General features: G+C 44.7%; 1 pseudogene; it reads left to right on the top strand.

Moving 5' to 3' along the window:
• The first annotated feature begins 15591 nt into the window (after positions 1–15591).
• Positions 15592–17568, top strand: LOC107281592 (putative F-box protein At1g64540; annotated as a pseudogene).
• The last annotated feature ends 1471 nt before the right edge of the window (positions 17569–19039 follow it).

The following is a 19039-nucleotide window of genomic DNA, read 5'->3' as shown; positions in this document are numbered from 1 at the left end:
TTGGTTCTTGCTCTTCATGTCTTGGGCTCTCGTGTAGAATGTGTACCCATTGATCTCATATCCCTGGAATGTCGCGATCGACCCAGACGGTCCCCTCGCCAGGAAGGCAAGTTGTTGGTTGATCGACTCGTTACCCATGAGATGTTGTCGTAGCCACGCGGGGAAAGTATCAATGTGATGCCGTGTAGTCCATGCATCGGACTTACCGATGTTCCTGGCGCGAACTAGAGCCAAGTGCTCCTCGATGTAAGGAGCTACCAATGAAGAGTGTTGCAGAACAGTGAAATGGGCTTTACGGAATAAATTGTTGTGTACCGTCGTTATTGCTTTCCTTCCGAGAGTTCCCTTTCCCCGTAGTCTCTCTTCATGGCGTGATTCAGGTACCCCGATTGGGCGAAGGTCTTCGATAAATTCTACGCAAAATTCGATGACCTCCTCTGTTCCATAACCCTTGGCGATGCTTGCCTCTGGACGAGCACGGTTACGAACATACTTCTTCAGAACGCCCATGTACCTCTCGAAAGGAAACATGTTGTGTAGGTACATAGGCCCGAGAATACGGATCTCTTTCACAAGGTGACAAAGCAGATGCGTCATTATATTGAAAAATGAAGGTGGAAATATCAACTCAAAACTGACGAGACATTGCACCACTTCATTCTGAAGGGCTTCTAATCTATCCGGATCGATGACCTTGTGCGAAATTGCGTTCATGAATGCACATATCTTTGTTATTGTTGCCCGGACATTGTCTGGAAGGATACCCCTTATTACAACTGGTAGCAGTTGTGTCATCAACACGTGACAGTCATGAGACTTTAGGTTTGTGAACTTCTTCTCCTTCGTGCTTATTATTCGCTTGATATTCGTGGAGTATCCAGACGATACCTTTATGCTCTCCAAGCATTCAAACATACTTTCCTTCTCTGCCTTGCTAAGAGTGTAGCTGGCTGGACTCAAGTAATGGCTTTCTTTCTCCTTTGGTTCCGGGTGAAGGTCGCCGCGTTGTTCCATATGCTTCAGATCGTTACGTGCTTCCAGTGTATCTTTCGACATTCCGTATACACCTAGGAAGCCAAGAAGGTTTATGCAAAGGTTCTTAGTGAGGTGCATCACGTCGATTGCGTGGCGTACGTCCAAGAATTCCCAATATGGTAACTCCCAAAATATAGAGTTCTTTTTCCACATCGCCACGTGACCATCTTCGCTCTCTATATGCTGGCTTCCAGGCCCCTTTCCGAACACTACTTTAAGATCTTTAACCATATCAAACACTGTTTTCCCGCTGCGATGTTTAGGCTTCGTACGGTGGTCGGCCTTATGTTCGAAGTGCTTGCCTTTCTTCCGTACCGGGTGGTTTGCTGCAAGGAATCGACGATGACCCATGTATACAACCTTCCTACAGTGCTTAAGATACGTACTTTCTGTTTCATCCATACAGTGAGTGCAAGCCTTGTACCTCTTGTTGGACTGTCCGGATAGGTTGCTAAGTGCAGGCCAATCGTTGATGGTTACGAACAGCAGCGCTCGTAGGTTAAACTCCTCCTGTTTGTCCTCGTCCCACACGGGGACACCTTCCTTCTTCCACAACTGTTTAAGATCTTCGACCAGTGGTCTTAGGTACACGTCGATGTCGTTACCAGGTTGCTTGGGGCCTTGAATAATAATCGGCATCATTATGTACTTCCTCTTCATGCATAGCCAGGGGGGGAGGTTGTAGATACACATCGTAACGGGCCAAGTGCTATGGCCGCTGCTCATCTCTCCAAAAGGATTCATGCCATCCGTACTCAAACCAAACCGTATGTTTCGTGCGTCCTTTCCAAATTCTTTAAATTTTCTGTCGATGTTTCGCCACTGCGAACCATCGGCGGGGTGTCTCAGCATCCCGTCCTGTTGACGCTCTTCAGCGTGCCATCGCAACATTCTAGCATTCCCCTTGTTCCTGAACAAACGCCTTAGCCGTGGTATTATAGGGAAATACCACATCACCTTAGCAGGAATTCTCTTCTTTGTTACCTGCCCGTCAACTTCTCCTGGATCGTCCCGTCTAATCTTGTATCGTAGTGCTTTGCAAACAGGGCATGCTTCTAGGTTCTCATACTCCTCACCGCGATATAGGATACAATCGTTCGGACATGCGTGAATCTTATGAACTTCCAGTCCTAACGGGCAGACTATCTTCTTAGCCTCGTACGTTGTCTCGGGCAATTTGTTTTCCCCCGGAAGAATGTTCTTGACGAGTTTCAATAAATCGCCAAATGCCTTGTCACTAACCCCATTTTTTGCCTTCCATTGCAACAACTCCAGAGTGGTATCCAACTTTTTGTGCCCCTGCTCGCAACCTGGGTACAACGAAGTTCTGTGGTCCTCCAACATCTTGTCCAATTTATGGGCCTCCTTTTCACTTTCGCAGTCTTCCCTGGCGTCCTGCAACATCTGACCAAGATCATCCGCAACGTCGTTACCATCAGCAGCTATTTCCTCCTCGCCCGTTTGATTTCCTTCAAATCCAACATACTGAGCAAAGTCCGGAATATTGTCGTCTTCCACTTCATCTTCTTCCATTTCAACACCTTGCTCTCCGTGGGATGTCCAACAATTATAGCTTGGCATGAACCCCGACTCAAACAAGTGGAAATGAATAGTCCTGGATGCAGAATACTCCTTCTGATTCTTACACTTATTGCATGGACAACAAATAAAACCCCTTTGCCTGTTAGCTTCGGCCACTCTCAAAAAATAGTGCACGCCGTCAATAAACTCTTTGGACCGCCGGTCAGCGTACATCCATTGCCGATCCATCTACATGAGTCAAAAAAACCGCACACAAATAATTATTCTTACAATAATGACAGTCATACAATAATTATAAGATATCTTTATTCATACAAAAATCATAAAATATTACACCAAATAATTCTTAAAAACTATTTGTAAAGTTTTAAACTAATTTTAATGTGTTTTACTTCTTTTAATTTTCATTTTAGTTTGTTTTCTATTATTTAAGATTAACTTTCACTAGAGTTTTCCTTCTCAACTATTTTATAAAACCTTGTTTAGCAAATGAACTAAATTTCTATATATTCTTTCTTCCCCACACACATTTTCTCTCTCATCAACTTACAACTAAATTTTGGAGACAAAAAAAGTGTGCAAAACATAGGTGCAAATGTAGTATGACAAAAAAAAACATTGGAGGATGAAGTTGCAAACCTTTTAGGCACCTCCGATTTGTATGTAATCACCAAAATAAATTCAATAGAAATTTTGGCATGACCTCCCCTCTTTTTTGAAGAAATTTTGAAGCTTGCTCGGGCAGCTGGAGGAGGATGAAGACATATATATAGGGGTGGGACTTTAGTCCCGGTTGGTAGCACCAACCGGGGCTAAAGATCACCGGGATCATTAGTCCCGGTTGGTATTACCAACGGGGACTAAAGTTAAGATACCAACCGGGGCTAAAGATCACCGGGATCTTTAGTCCCGGTTGGTTAAGATCTTTAGTCCCGGTTGGTGTTACCAACCGGGACTAAAGATCCCGGGGGGGCCTGACAGGTCCTGACAGCATTCGAACCGGGACTAAAGATGATCTTTAGTCCCGGTTGGTAACACAAACCGGGACTAAAGATCAAATATGCCCGTTACCCTTTCGAACCGGGACTAAAGATCATCTTTAGCCCCGGTTTTTATTGCATCCGGGACTATTGTGGAAATCGGCCGACCGACGAAAGATGGTTTCTTCACCAGTGTATAGTTATTGAAAGATATTACAGTTGGGGGTTACTATTTAATTGAAACTAAAGTATTGGATAGGATAAATAAATTGCCTACAATATGCAAGCATGCAGTGGCGCTTCTCTTTTCTAGAACTAATAAAGAGAGATGTATGCACGCGCCGGATATTCTAGGACAGATCGATCTGGTGATCTGTTCTTTCCTATGCATGCGAGCAACCAAATCTGAGATGGACATGGGCTGATGCGAGCGTATATGAGGATGGCAAGTGTATATATACGCGGTCGTACGATGAAGGAACAATTTTTGGATGACGGTTGAATCTGATACAGTCGATGTATTTGTACTGGAATCGAACGACTTACCAAACAATCAGCAAAAACATCTTCTATTTTTATAATGGTAGAGATTGGGCATCCTTTTTATTTTTATATGGAAGTCTGCAGTGTGACTATAACCTAGCCATATTAGGGTTGTTACCCTTGCTATAAGGGAGCAGCTAAAACATGTCACTTTGGCTGTATGTACATATGATTGGATGTAAAGACCGGGTTTACCCCATTTTCTTAAAAAAAAAAAAGCTAAACCAGGTCTCTGTCAAATAATAGACTTTCTTCAAGGAACATATAAATATGCCATTCAAAATTGGAGTGTGTTGGGGCTTATTACCATATGAAGAAAATCACGCATTTTTAAAATGGGAGTGCGTTGTTACCGTTGCAAGGCATGTTTTGGCATGGTATGTACTCCCTCCGTCTCAAAATATAAATATTTTTAGCTATAAATCTGGACATGCAGGCAAAAGTTGTTACATTTTGGAATGGAGGTAGTACATAGGTAGAATGGTGACTTTTTTAAGGCAGTGCAGACTATAAAAATTGTTGAGGTAAAAATAAAGTTGCGTACATCATAGTAAAATCCCTATTAGGATTATTTCTATAAAATCATTTTTGGTGAATTTATCCATAACGTACAAGGTAGCTAGACATGATTTGTACATTGCAATGTTGCTACTCCCTTCGTTTTATATTGTAAGATGTTTGATGTTTTCTGTCCTAGTCAAACTCCAAGTTTATAGAAAAAATTGACAATATCTAAAATACAAAATTAATATTATTAAATCTAACATGGCATATATTTTATAATATGTTTTATACAGATAAATTCATTTGATCAAGTGTGTGGAGCATTTTGTCAAACACATGACCGGCATTGGCAAAGTTTTCTATTCAGAATTGTAACAAACTCCAGGACGCCGAGCACATGTCGCCATGAACTCCAGGACGCCGGCTGATACTTGAGGATACCTAGTTTTTTTTTTTCAAAAATTGGAGAGCCTACCTGCTAGAATCGCCACCGCCGCTGGGATGGGGGAGTTCGGTATGAGGGATGGCTGGATCTTGGACAGCACGATGGATGAGGCAGCAACGGCACAGTGGAGGAGCCAGCCGGGACCGTGCGACGACGACGACATGGAGCCATCGGCGACACGGTGGAGGAGGCGGCGGGGATGGGGGGATGCGGGAGGAGCTGGGACCACGCGATGACGATGACGGCATGGAGTTAGGAGGATTCGGGAGGCGCAGCGCGCATCTGGAGCAGCGTGAGGAGGCACGGCGGTGAAGTCATCGCGTTGGGAAAGCACAGCGGCGGTCGTGGGGGCATAGATAGCACGGTTGGAGGGTAAGCGACGACGCCGGCGGTAGGGAGGCACGGTGGAGGATTTGAGGGGTAGGCGACGGTGCCGGCGGTAGGGAGGCACGGCCACTAGGGGAGGGGAGGCGCGGTCACTGGCGGGGTGGAGGGCGGGCGGCGGTTTCGTCGAAAGAAAATGATTCGCGGGTAGGAGTGCGGGCGTAATCATGGCGCGGTCGAGAGGATAGGGTCGCCGAGGATAGAATCAGTGGAAGATTTCACCAAACGGATTAATGGATTATATTATTTAACCTACCGGATGGACGGTACAGATTGATCCGGATGATTTGGCTTATAGAATTGGAAAGGGCAACTCCTACTTTTTATATTAGTATAGATGAAGAAAATCGATCACGCGCACAGCCTCCACTGGCAGCTGTGTCGTGTGTCTTTTACAAAATATAAGGGTCATAGGATCGTTGTTGATCCAAATTTAATTAGCAATGATATTAATTTTTGAAGTCGATGTTTTACCCACATTTTTTTAATATATATATATATATATATATATATATATATATATTTATATATTTATATATATTTATATGGAAGTCTGCAGTGTCAGTAACCTACCGAAATTAGGATTGTTACACAATTACAGTACTTGCTAAGGGAACAGCTAAATCTACCTCCTCCGTTTCACAATGTAAGTCATTCTAGCATTTCACATTAATATGAATGTGAGAAATGCTAGAATGACTTACATTGTGAAACGGGGGGAGTAATTAACAGGCGACTATCAAATTATAGAGTTTCCTTAGAGCAGCAGCTGAAAGCAATGCCATTCAAAAGGGCCTTGGGCTTATTCCCATATGTTGAAAATGATTGCATAGGCCGCAAACATGGGCAATATCATGTTTTCTGTTTTGGAAAATAAATAGGACACTTATTGCAAAGAGGGTGATAGATTTTATTTAGAAAAATGGAAATTGCTAGGCATCGCCGCATCGGTACACTATTTTCTTTTCAGTTAGAATCTTGCCCATCTGATCTATCTTGAGATTTTGAGGACCCATTCTAGATCAGACCTGTTATATAATCCCAAACCGCATTAGAGACATGGCATAGTTTTCCGATCTAAAGGGGTGTGGGATTAGATAACTCACAATCTTTTTTTGGAAGAAGTACGAATTGCCCCACCTCCCCCCCTCCGAAGTATCGTGGTCAACCGAATTACCCTCCGAAACCCGAAAAATAGACATCCTCAACCACTAACTATACAAACCAGACAAATAACCCCCCTAAGCACCGTTTTGAGCTATTTTCGACTTGAGCTTGCACACGTGGCAATCCAGTCAGCAAAGAAAATTAAAAAAACTCATGGACCCATCTAGCATCCCTTGCCCTCCCCAATCCCTCTACTCTGTTTCTCTCCCTCTCGCTCACTCGGCAGACCTCGGTCAGCTGGCGGTGGAGGCGGAGGCGGAGAGAACTCGGGTGGCCGGCGCTATCGGCGGGGCGACAAGGAGGCTGCAGCGTGAGGAAGGCGGCCGCCGCAGCAGTGGCTAGGGAGCGAGCTCATGACGGTGGAGCAGGCAGAGGCGGACTGAGCGGTCGGCGACAGAGAAGGAGGCCGCCTTATTCACCGACGCTTCCGGCCGGCGCCGTGCACAGGGCTCGCTACCCATCGAATTCCCCTCCCACCTCCATTTCCTCCTTTTCCCCATCCACCTCCGCTCTCCCTCCCACATCCCCTCCACCTCCCACACACTGCCGGGTGCAGCCCGCCCCCACGTGCCGCTACCCACCGCCCATCTCCGCGCCGCGCCATGCGCGCCGTCGCCCACTGACCACGTATGACATGTGGGTCAAGTGAAAGATAGGAAGAGAGGAAGAGGGGGTATGACATGTGGGTCCCACCATTTTTTAAAAAAATAAAATTTTGACTGGACTGCCACGTGTACGCCACGTAGGACAAAACCGCTCTTTATTAGATTAAGGGGGTAATTTGTCCGGTATTGAAAGTTTATGGTGAGCGATGTCTGGTTTTCGGGTTTAGGGGACAATTTGATTGACCACAATAGTTCAAGGGGGATAATTTGTATTTTTTTCCTTTTTTTAATATAATACATAACTTACAATTATGACATAAGTCTCAATTATTTCACCCCATTTGCACTACTACGGAAATCCTAATTGGTGCCGGCTGGGAAACCCCCTTAGATACCAGTTTTCCCAACCAGCATAGATGACTTATGTCATCGGTGCCAAACCGGCATCTATATGTGTATTAGATGCCGGTTTCTCGATGCACCAGCTCGAATCGAGCTGATGCATCGAGCGCATCCACCTCGTGTTGCCCCAAAATATCAATCCACAACACCACAGAACAATGAACTCCCGAATCTATCACATATCAACAAGCATTGAAGAACAAGACTGAAGCGGAAGGACAGAAGGCCGACTCCACCGCTGCTCACCATCACCGTCTGCCAGATCCGCTGCGGGAGAAGCCGACGCCGCTACCACCGCTGGATCCGCCCAAGGCAGACTCTCTTCCCGCTGCCTGCCCTCCCTCCAAATCTGGCGGAGGGAGGGCACCACCGCCTCCTACACTCCCACCATCGTCCGAGGATCCGTCGCTGCTGCCGTCGCCGCGCCGCCACCACCTCCTCTCCTGCGCCAGGTTGCCACCATATCCCTTTTCTCCGCCTCCTGGTGGAGGGAGGGCGCCGCCGCTGCCTCCTAAGCTCTGGCGGAGGGGAGGGCGCCACAACTAGGCCACCGACGCCTCCATCGGATCTGGCCCACGTGAACTGCCACCTCCTTTATTGCTGGAGAGTGAGAAGAAAGGGGGATGGGACGGGAAGGAGAGGGAGTGAGAGGGAGAGAGATAGACGGGTCAGAGGAGGAAATGGGGGGGTGAGATGAGGAGACAGAATTAGTTATGCATGTATTCGATCCAAGTTATTCGCTTTCATTTAATTGGGATCTTTACATTTGAGCATATATTTGAGTATATGAGACTTGTGGTGTTGATTAATACTCATCATTTATTCATATCCTTTTATACTTGTCGTGACGGCTTTGTCATGATGGACCGCGCGAGGCCATTTGAAGCTACAAGTAACCGCATCAATCATTTGAAGAATATATGGTGAAATGGTTTCGACATTGGCGTCCCTTAAGACAATGAAAGGAAGACGGAAATAAGGCATTCCTATTGTTATAATTCTATTGCTATTTACATTTGAGTATAAGAATGTCGTACTGTTAAGAGGGATGCAACGTCGAGGTGTTTGTGTATGTCTCGGTACTCAAAGTGACCTATGATAGTACTACCTTGAGAGAAACCCAAGCTCTAACCTATCCTTTGAGTGGTTTTAGACTTTGTTTTTTGTTGAGTTGAGTAGTCCTCTAAGTGAGCTTTCCATAGAGTCCAAAATCATAAAAACATACTCCCGAGCGAAAAGTTATAGTCGTTTTTCTCTGCGCTTTTCCGAAATTCTGAAAATGGCTGCGAAACTGATATTGGCTTCTGTAAATTTTCGGACATATTTGAAAATGCTTTTCAGAAATTCTGAAAATTACAGTCTTGGCCTACAACGGCTAGTTTTTGAGAGGCTCGGATATATAAACTCCTCCAACCCTCCTTTGAGTGGATGCTGTTCTTGGCAACATTAGACACATCCAAAGCCAAATAGCCATCCCCATTTCTCTACCTTTGTGGTGCCTCTTTATGAGAAGGATTTGAGAAGGGATTAGAGTTGGATTGAGAAGTTGAGAGCTAGTGAGCTTCACTACATACTTTGAGTACTCGAGTTCATAGCAAGCAAAGCTTCGATTGTGATTGTTACTCCTGGGTACTAAGGTCTCCTAGACGACTAGGCGTTGCCGGTGAGCACCCAAGGTTGTGGTGTGCCATGGAAAGTTGTGAAGGCTTCGATTTCGCCTCCGCAAGGGAAGAAATCAAGAGTAAAACCGAGGAGTGCATTTATACAACCTCGTGAGGGAAGGGTTGAAATAGACCCGGCCTTGTGACCCCTCAATGGAGACGTAGAATCCGTGGATCCGAACTTCGGGAAACAAATCAACGTGTCTCCTCTCTTGGTTTGCTCGTTCTTGCCTTCTCTTATATTGTTCTTGAGCTTGTTTTTTACTGATCTACTTACATGCTTAATTAATATAGTTGGTGACCTTATATCTTGCTTAGATACCTTATTTGTCACCTTTTGATTTATATACATTTTGTTTATTCGAGCTACAAGTTTATACCTAGTGTTTTATTCCGTTATCCGCCGAACTTTTCAGTTGAGACCGGAACTTCCAATCCCATACCAGATGTTCCGATTTGAACTGAAAGTTCTCATCTCTCTAATATGCTATGAAGTTGTGATAATTTTCTAGGAAAACCTATTCAGCTCCCCCCCTTCTAGGCGACCTCAAGATCCTTTCAACTACAAACATTTCTGTGGTAGTTGGTGAGGTGAAATGGCATGGCCACGACATATATTTTGGTTGTTAACAAGGTAACCATTGCTTTTCCAGGACCGGTTAGCGAGACGGTCGCATAATTTTGAGCGGTTGTCAATGCACTAGCCACATTGTTTTCACCTTGGATTTTCTCCTAATTCAAACATCTGGGTATTGTATCTTTTTTTATCCAATATTCTATAAAATTGAGCTCTACCTACTGGTTCAACTGATTATTTCATTTGAGTGAAAATATGGGTAGCAATTCATAGTAGAGCAAACAAGCTTCGTCGTATTCACACTTAAAAGGATTATATGTGGAGCCAGCCCAAACTCTCCAACTTTGGCGCCGAGACCAACGAGTGATCGAGATGCCTTGGTGCTGAATTTATTCAATATGCCTCAATCATTTAAGGTTGGGGAATTCCACTAGCACCTCACTTCTGTATCAGGTCATCTGTGACAGGCCTAACCGAGCCGTTACAGATCACGTACCTATAACAGACGATATTTTAGCCGTTAGGGATCGACACTCATTTGTAACAGCTCACCAATAGGAGCCGTTATAGATGTTAGTCGCCTTATCTGTAACGGCTCTTATTAAGGAGCTGTTATAGATACGCCCCTCATCTGTAGTACTCCCATTATGAGCCATCATAGATGTCAACCTCACATCTATAACGGCTCCATTTAAGGAGCCATTGTAGATGTATCTCTCATCTGCAACGGCTCCTAATGTGGAACCGTTACAGATGATTTTAACTCGAATCAACCGCAAGAAAAAAAATCCCATCCCTCATTTTCCCCACCAGCCACATATCTCACTTATCATTTCCTCTCCTCCTTCCTCCACATCGCTGGTGCGGTGGAGATGACAGGCGTGGCAGTGGTGGATGGCGGTGGGCGTCGGGTGCAGGTGGAGGTTTTTTTATGCATGTGTGTGTGGGGGGGGGGGGCAATGCATGGTCAGCGGAGGGCGGTGGGTTGGGCCTCCACGATGACGGATCAGCGAAGACAGCATCCGACCACCGCCACCACTGACAATGCGGACTATGCCTAGACGGATCTAGCCAAACACCCCATGACCTCAACTCGGTTGGATTCTGAGGAAGGGATTTTGAGGAGGGAGGAGGAGGTAGAGGTGAGGAGAGAGAAACGGCGATGGAGATAACGAGTAGGGTGGTGCGTGTTCTGCTGGTGTCAGTGGCGGAGTGCGCGGCACTGCTAGTGACAACAACGGTGAAAAAGGACAATTAGCTCGGTACTCGTCTCAGCCCCTCTCCCTTTCCCTTTGCTTCATGCGCCACCTCATACCCAGATCTGGCAGATGATTCTCATCTTTGATTTCTCTATGTTCGAATTAGGATGAGGGTGTTCTACAGCATGGCGGGGCAAGTGGATGTGATCTAGACGCGGCGGGGTACACAACAAATGTGGCATCACCAACGCCATCTCCAAGTACAAGAACACAACACCGACGTCGAGCAGCAAGAGGCCAGGAGCAGGGATGAAGACCTGTATGTTTGTTTGATGAATCTCCACATCAATAACAGCTCATGGGCTTGGATTTTCTTTTTTTAAGCTGAATTTTCACATCTGCGACGGCTCCAAATTCTTAGCCATTACAGATGAGTCTTCACATCTATAACTGTTGGGTTGTAATGGCTCGTCTAACCATTAAAGATATGGGTATTCAGCCATTACAGATGTAGGGTAATGTGCTAGTGTTTCCTTGACTCACTACCACATAAATACTCATTGGTGCCGGATCCGAAGGCCTCATAGTGCCGGCTTCGGACCCGAGGGGCAGAGGTGCTGGATCTGGAACCGACACCTATAGTTTTCAACGAATAAAAAAAAGAAAAATAATCCGAACCGCCCACCACCGGCCGGCCACCACCCCGCCCGGCCTACGCGTCAACCATCTTCACTGTCGCCGCCATCACCAGATCTGAATGAGACGGGGGGGAGGGCGGATAAAGAGGATGAGGGAGGGGGGCGGTATGCCTCCTCCTCCTCCGCCACTGCCACCAGGTCCGGCCTCTGCGCTGGCCATTTCCATCGTCGATGCCATCACCAGAACTAGAGGGAGATGGCCGGCAGAGTGAGCGAGCCGATGAGCCTCCTCCTCCTTTGCCGCAGCCACCCACCTTTGCACCGGCCTTCTCTACCGCCGCCGCCATCACTAGATCTAGAGGGGCCAGGAAAGAAAGGGGTCGGCGAGTGAGGAAGACGGCAGCGCCACACCGCACCGTGCTCCTCCTTGCCATCCAAGGTCGCTGGGGGAGAGAGGGGGCCGACGAGCCTCCTCCACACCACCGCCGTCGCCGCCGCTACCTTGCCTGGCCTCCACGCCCAGATGGTCCACCACCGCAGGATCTTTGCACCGGCCAGCTTCCGCGCCGCTACTCGGAGAGAAAGAAAGAGAGAGAGAGGTAGAGAGAGAGAAGGGGAGGATGGAGGAGGACGGCACGAGGAGAAGGGAAACGTTGCATATGCAAGAGAGATGCGATGTGCATATAAGTATGAGTGGGGCGACTTGTTGGTTCTTTTAAAAAACCGGTACCTATAGTATTGATACCGGTTTTTTCTAATGAACCGACACCTATAAACCTTAAAGGTGTGGGTTATTTTTTTTTCTTCGTGCGGAGGTGGAAAAAAACCCAAAGGTGCTGGTTTTAAGTGAATTGGCACCTATAAGGTTCCTATGAGAGTTTCTGTAGTAGTGACTCTTTCTTGATATCGCGGCTCATGTCCGAGAATTCATGCATGATTCCTTCATGAAGCGGCAATGATAGATCATCATTATCGATGTTCATGACTTATTGATGGTATAGCTCAGCGTATCTTATGATAGTCAAATTATTAATTATTCAAACCATTTAATGATAGCTAAAGAAAGTTCACTATATCTTATGAGTTGTTCGTATCAAATAATTAAGCAGATAATAACAACAGGCTAGACCATCATTCTTGTCTTTAATGCGCACTGATAAAGTACCATGCAATAATATTTACGACGTACTTTCTCTAGTTAAATTTAGGAAAAATTGGTTATATAGTATCGGAAGTTCACGTTTTTTGTTTTATAGCACCGAAAGATACCGGTTCACTTTAATAGCACCCAAAGTTCACCCTGTTCCTATTTTTAGCACTTCCGTCAATTCTCGATCGTTTTTCGTCCGTCTCCAGCCACACACACGATATGACGTTTCTACCCCTCACAAATACAAGTAGAATGCATGTCAATGAGAGGTAGAAACGTCATATCGTGTGCGTAACTGGGTCAATAACGATCAAGACGGTCGGAAAAATTGACGGAAGTGCTAAAAATGAGAACAGGGTAAACTTTAGGTGCTATTAAAGTAAACCGGTATCTTTCGGTGCTATAAAACAAAAAACGTGAACTTTCGATGCTATATAACCAATTTTGCCTTAAATTTACTCCCTTTGCCCCAAATAATAAATCTAGTATAAAAGATGTTCCACATTCTATTACTTAACATGTTTATGGATGCTACTACAATATCGTGGGCGCTCTATAGTCGTAACCGTGACAACTACCAAAAAGGTACACCGTATCTCTCCAGCACGTGCCATTCAAAAACAGCACCGCACGAAACTTTCGTGTGCGCCCATTTCCTGCTCGGCCAACCCACGCTGCCCATGCAAGAGCCGAAGAGTGACTTAATTAGCTTCTCTTCCCACCCATGTGCAGCCATACAATTACACACATAATTAAGGCCACCGAGAAGAAAATATTAGAGGTTTGCGTGACCATTCACCATCAATAAAAAGTAATATAAAATTGAAGGTTCATCGAGCAACTTTGCAGGTAACCATCCCACATTTCCACATGAATATATGTAAAAAAAACACAAACATGCTTTTAAGCCGAAAAACATCTTGACACTTCGATCATTTCAGTTCATAAACTATATATATATCTATCTTCCGCCGATACTTCCATGTATTTATTTTTTAATCCTACATAAAAGGAGAATGGCAGAAAGGACCAATATACATATAGTTATATCTGTATTATGTATATGTTACTACTAAATAGGTTATATTACATCCATAATCATATTGCCAAAATTTGTGTCCGGCTTGCCATTAATTAGTTCCAAAATTTGTATAAACAACTTTAAACATCGTTAAATCAGAAAATAAATAGTACTGAAGTTACTTTTATTAGGAATACCTAAGTTACTTCTATCTTAGACCATGCATGTAAAAACAAAGTTGCTTGTATCTAAAACCAAATTAAGTTTCTTCTATCTGTACCGAAGTTACTTATATCTGGAAACAAAGTTACTTCTATATAAAATCAAAATTATTTATATCTGAAAACATAGTTATTTCTATCTAAACACCAAAGTTACTTTTATGCTAAAACAAAGTTTCATCTATTTAAAACTAAAGTTACTTCTATGTAAAACCAAATTAAGTTACTTTTATATTAAAACAAAGTTAATTCTATTTAGAAACAAAGTTACATCTATTTTTGAAACCAAAATTACTTCTATTTAGAACTGAAGTTACTTCTATCTAAAACCAAAGTTACTTTTATCTAAAATAAGTGTTCTTTTTCTTTGAAAATAAAACATATCAGGTTTTAGGTATAGACACATGTGATTATAGAGTTACATCTATCTAAACCAAAGTTACTTTTATCTAAAAGTTACTTCTATTTAAAACTAAAACTACTTTTATCTGAAAAGAAAAGTATCTGGTCGGATATATTTATGTAATTCGTAAAATATCAAAATGATTAAGAAGACCTAAACATATCATTTTAAATGATATCAACCTAAACAAATCCCACATATCATATTATACCCTAGGGCGGTTTGACAACCATGCCCACACCGCCGAACGCATCAAATTTTCGCCCCAAAAATGGGTGGTGCACTGATGTATTCCCTTTGCTCACTAAATGGACTCACCAAGTGAAATTTATGTGTGTAAACACACTTAACAAACTAAGGTACTAACAAAAAAAAACTCAAATGAGAATGTCAATGCCTTCGCCTTCGTATATCTATCCATTTTCAGATATTAGAAATTAGAAATCAGAAATCAAGCATAAAAACTGCACGTGCATTATCAAACTTCAACATATCAGCTGCATATGTCACCAAGGCCAAATTTTTAAAAAAGAGAGAGAGAGAGAGAGAGAGAGGCAAAAATCCTCTAATCAGCAGTGAAGCCAGTAAGACGAAAGAGAAATTGACAGAGAAATCCAACAGCTAGCCGGAGGAGCTCCTCTAGGTAGTCGGCTCCTGTGTCCTCAAGCTCACCACCCAACTTGTTATATTGATCCGTAGTTTGCTCCCAACAATTTCATACAAATTAACCCGTCGCGATAGCATCTGCAGTTTGCTCCCAGAATATTGCATACAAACATACGTATCACAAAAGCTGTGTTGCATACATTCAGAATACTGAATATGTACAGGCGCTCGCCCCCGTCTTCCACGGGCTTCTTCCAGCGCCTGCCGCAACCAACGATGACGCCATTTCCTCCACTGTTTTCCTCGCCGCCGTTGACAGGCACACCGGCCTGCGCCCGCTCCCCCGTCGCTTGTTCGGAATAGTATATATGGGCCAGAAAGTCAGACGGAGAGGGGCAGGCCCAGCTGTCAGTCAGACAAGCGCAGGCCCAGCTGATCCGCTGTGTGTTGGACTCCAGTAGGACCTAGGGCTACGCGGCTAGCTGTAGCCTTGTAGCTATCTATCTCATCGGGGGGTGCGTGCAACGCCGCCACCGACACAGACACCGCGTGTTCCGGACGCCGCCCTTGGAGAGGAGATGCAGCCCGCAGATCCGCCGATTCCGCCGCCGCGGCCGCCGCCGCCGATGCCCTCCAGGAAGAGGGGAAGGGGGCCCACGAAGGGCGACGACCCGGCCCCGGATGAAGCAGCACCTCCACGCAAGCCGTCGCCGCCTCTGGGCTCGGGGAGCAGAAGGGCTCGCAACCATGTTCCTCCACCGCTCGGAGTTGGAGGAGACGGCCGCGAGGAGGGCGTCGACTTCGTCAGCCACCTCCCTGACGCCGTTCTTGGCATCATCATCTCGCTCCTCCCGAGCAAGGACGGCGGTAAGACCAGAACCCTCTCCAAACGGTGGCGCCCTGTCTACGCACCACGCCGCTCAACCTCGACGCCAGCGATCTCGCCCCCGGCGCCAACGGGGCGGCGCTGGCCGTCCTCCTCACCCAGTACTCCTCGCTCATGCGGGGCCCGTACGCCGCTTCTGCATCCCCGCGCAGCAGATCCACGAGCGCCCCGCCATGGTCGAAGGCTGGCTGACATCGCCAAGGTTCAACAACCTCGAGGAGCTCGAGTTCACAGAAGACCTCTGCTATATGAGACAACTCCTTCCGCTGCCGCCATCCATTTTCCGCTTCTCCAACACCCTCCGCGTCGCTGCCTTCAGCCAATGCCGCGTCCCTGATTGCACCGACCTGATGCTCCAGTTCCCCCATCTCAAGCTGCTCTCATTACGGCAGGTGAAAATCTCCGAAACTTCCCTCCATAGCATCATCGCCGGCTGCCCTGCCCTCGAAGGTTTGCTGCTCAGAAATAGCTACGGATTCCGATGCCTCCGGATCAACTCCCCTACCACTAGAGGCGTCGCCTTCCATTCTCCCTACTGTTGGAGTCATGGCGATGGAGAGGTGTGTTACCACTTGGAAGATGTTATCGTCGAATTTGCTCCATGTCTTGAAAAGTTGCTCCATATAGAACAATCGGTGGGATTGGGAGTCCGCGTATCCGTTGTTGTGGCACCCAAATTGGAGACATTGGACGTCCTTGACGATGTTAAAGACGGCTATTCCGTACTCGATTTTGGCACGGTAGTTTTCAAGGTATGTGACTTCCTATTATCCCTATACCCCCTCGCAATCTATAGGGATTAATTACAAGTTGCATTTGCATTAATTTCTATGTGCATATATTGTTAATGAGATGTGGTGTTAAGAGTTTACCCATGTACGTCCAGTTCGGAGTCCGGGTTTTAATCTATTCTCTAAAAAAATATGTCGTCTTGGAGTTCTCTTTAGATGATATTAGTTTGATTCAGATAACATTATTTGAACATATCCTCATTCTTTCTTGAAGTTACTGTTCTAGAGACTATGGCGTACACACTTCATTATTGTCTGAGTTACTGGATAGCAAGCTCTCGCAACACTATGATTTGTTTGGTTGTGTGCATCCTCAGTAGATGTAGCAGCCAGATGTAATTTCATTGCTTGATTATATATCCATTATCTACTACTTCCGTCCCAAAATACATGTAGACGTCACCTAGTACTATAAATCTGCACAGAACCTATCTAGATTTGAAGTATAAGTGGTGTCTAATCGCAGAATTAGGTACCTATAGTTTTAGACTGCGGGATAGAAAATATGGTCGACAAATATATATTATTCACAAATGGCCTAATGTTATGTTCCGTGCTTAATATAGGGATTCGAGGTCGTTAACTTCACAACGCCGGTGTCGAGTGTCAAGGTTTTATCTCTCGTCATGAAAAATCTCAGCTTGGACAGGGTTATCATGTTAATGATTTGCTTTCCATGCTTGGAGAAATTGTACATCAAAGGAAAAATTCTTTTATTTTCAAGTATTGTGTTACAATACTTCTTTTGTCAGTTTAAATAATTAGAAGGTATTTAATTTGAAGAACTTAAATTATTCCCCATTTCTTATTTCAGGGGTTCAAGTGTGGGGAAACTAATTATTGACGCCGCAAGTATCTGAAAACTATCAAAAGCCATAACATATCTCTAAAGACTGTTGTGCTGGATGATTATCGTGGCACGAACCGGCAAAGTTCAGTTCGCCACATTCTTCATACGGAACGCGAGAAATCTTGAGAACATGATATTTACGGGTGGACCTAACAAATACAACGCATATTTTATTGCACAACAGCCTAAGCTGCTAGAGTTTGAGAAAAGGGCTTCAAAAACTGCTCACTTTCATTTTAGACCGAAGCGATGTTATAATGATTGGGTGCATATCAAGGATGTCCATGATTTGTCTCTTGCCGATCCTTTTGAATGTACCTGTTGAGACTGATGGGTGGAATTATTGTACCTTTTGAAGGTTCGAGCTAGGCAAGAGTACTTTGTGGAGGTGCTCGTTTCGAATTTAAGAGTACTGATGGATGTTGTCACTGAGCTGAAGAGCTATATTGATCATGTTGAAGATTTATCTTAATATATGTACCTTTGGATGTTGTTGAAGAAAAGGATTGATCTGGTGTATTGGGCTGTTGTTTCTCAGATACCATTGTATGTGTTTTTTTTTCCAATTTCTGCTGTAATAATACTGGTTAATAAAATTGTTGTTGATGCCATTTAGCTGTCATATTTTTTGATTATTTTTTGTTCTATCCTCAATCTTTTTTTATACATTATATTGGGCATCCTTTTTTTTATATGGAAGTCTGAAGTGTGACTATAACCTAGCGAAATTAGGGTTGTTATTGTTGCTGTAATTAAGGGAGAAGCTAAAACAGGTCACTATCAAATAATAGACTTTCTTCAAGGAGCAGCTAAAAAATGCCATTCAAAAGTGGAGTGCTTTGGGGTTTATTACCATACTAGTACAGTGCCCGTGCGTTGTGTAAAATCAAAGGTGCTTTTGATTATTATTCTGTGATGAACAATTGGGCATTGGAGATTATTGGTTTTGTTATTTGGAATTTATTCCCGAAGTGGTTTTGGAGATGATTGGATTCACAGGTGATCGCAGGATTCATTATTTCATGTGACCGGTCAGACCGGGCTCTGGTAGCCGGTCAGACCGGCGTGTAATGCGCGGTCAGACCGACGCAGCCCGCGATCTGACCGGCCGACACTGTATCGGTTTTGGTTTCGGGTTGTTTGTTTGGATATCTGAGTTTATTTCATGATTATGGCTTCTAGATGGATACTATACGTATGTAATACTGTTGTTTGCTACTAATGAGTCAAGTTGGAGATAGTTTGGTCTCGGAATATGGTTTCTTTGTTTATTTCATGTGTAGGTGACTCGATGTCTCGGGAGAGTATTTGCGGTGATGGACCGGGAGTCGGCTTGGGGATAAGACGACGTCCATGGTGGTCAGAGATCATGCGGGATACTAAGGCTAGAGTTGATGCACGTGGTTGATATAGATTTCATATGGCATAC

The sequence above is a fragment of the Oryza sativa genome, chromosome 7, assembly GCF_034140825.1.
Source record: "Oryza sativa Japonica Group chromosome 7, ASM3414082v1".
NCBI lineage: Eukaryota > Viridiplantae > Streptophyta > Magnoliopsida > Poales > Poaceae > Oryza > Oryza sativa.
Note: the sequence above shows the minus strand (reverse complement) of the source record. Positions and strands in the feature narration are given on the sequence as shown.